Source organism: Pteropus vampyrus, unplaced genomic scaffold, assembly GCF_000151845.1.
Source record: "Pteropus vampyrus isolate Shadow unplaced genomic scaffold, Pvam_2.0 Scaffold21, whole genome shotgun sequence".
Taxonomy (NCBI): domain Eukaryota; kingdom Metazoa; phylum Chordata; class Mammalia; order Chiroptera; family Pteropodidae; genus Pteropus; species Pteropus vampyrus.
This window is the reverse complement of record NW_011888802.1, coordinates 2,947,811-2,948,995: the sequence shown is the minus strand read 5'-3', so window position 1 is coordinate 2,948,995 and position 1,185 is coordinate 2,947,811.

Genomic DNA, 1,185 nt, shown 5'->3' with positions numbered 1-1,185 from the left:
ATTTTATTTAATAAATTGATTTTTGAATGATGAATTAATGAGTGTATTTCATACAGCATTAACTTTGTGTATTGTTGACATTTTCCTTTTAATGGAAGACTAAAATAGTAGTTCTGTTTTTATCTGGGAACAACTGCTATTTGGTTAATGTATTGCTTTAAAACAACGGAAAAAAAAATTGAATGAGAGTTTTTCTGAGATAACATTAAGATTTCTGTGGAGAAACTATCAATTTCATATTAATTCGACTTTACAGCAATACAAACTGTTCTAAATAGTTCAAATAAATTTAAAACCTAACTTCAAGATACTCTCTGATTATTATATTACTATGATAAGGGATAAATTGATCACTTTAAATTATTGGATAAATTGAATTTTATTAAGTTACTGAAGTTACAAGTCCAAAATTTGTTTTTTATTCATTCTTTTAATTTCATAATATATATTTTTATAAATTACATTTAAAGATACCTAAGTAAAGTTTACTTTTAGAAAACAATCTTTAAAGAGACTGGCTTTAGAATGAAAATAATTATAAATTTTCAGGCTTAAATTTTTTCAGAAAATTATAGTGAAAAAATGTTATGTATAATTATAATTTAAAATTTTCCTAAATATGAATTATGGATGAATTATCATCTTCATAGTACATATTGAGACCACCCAATATTCTCTTCCTCAATTTATATAGTGTTGTTTATCTTTATAAATAGAGTTAAATAACTATAGAAACATAAATTTAATTTTTTTTCTCATTTAGAAAGGCAAAACTCCTCTTCTGCTGATAACATTACTTTCTTCTGTTAAACATATTCCTATTTAGTAAATATATTTAAAAAAAATATAAAAACCAAGAATTATTGATAATATGGGACAAATAACTGTGATATTTTTAAACTATTAACTAAAATTAGAAATGCTAATATTTTCTTTTTTTCATTATAAAAATATAGAAATACACTATTTGTTAAATTTTCTTGGAAGAGAATAATTGGGGCTAATGGTCTCAACAAAACTGTAAACTACTGGTGTCAACATTTGCAATTAAAAGAATAAACTATGCATCAATATGTATATAGTAATTCTTAACTGTTTTTCCTCTCTTTACCTCTCTTTTAAAAATTAAGACACCGTGAAAGCCCACTGTCTTCCTTTGATAATTAAGTCTAACTGTTAATTAGA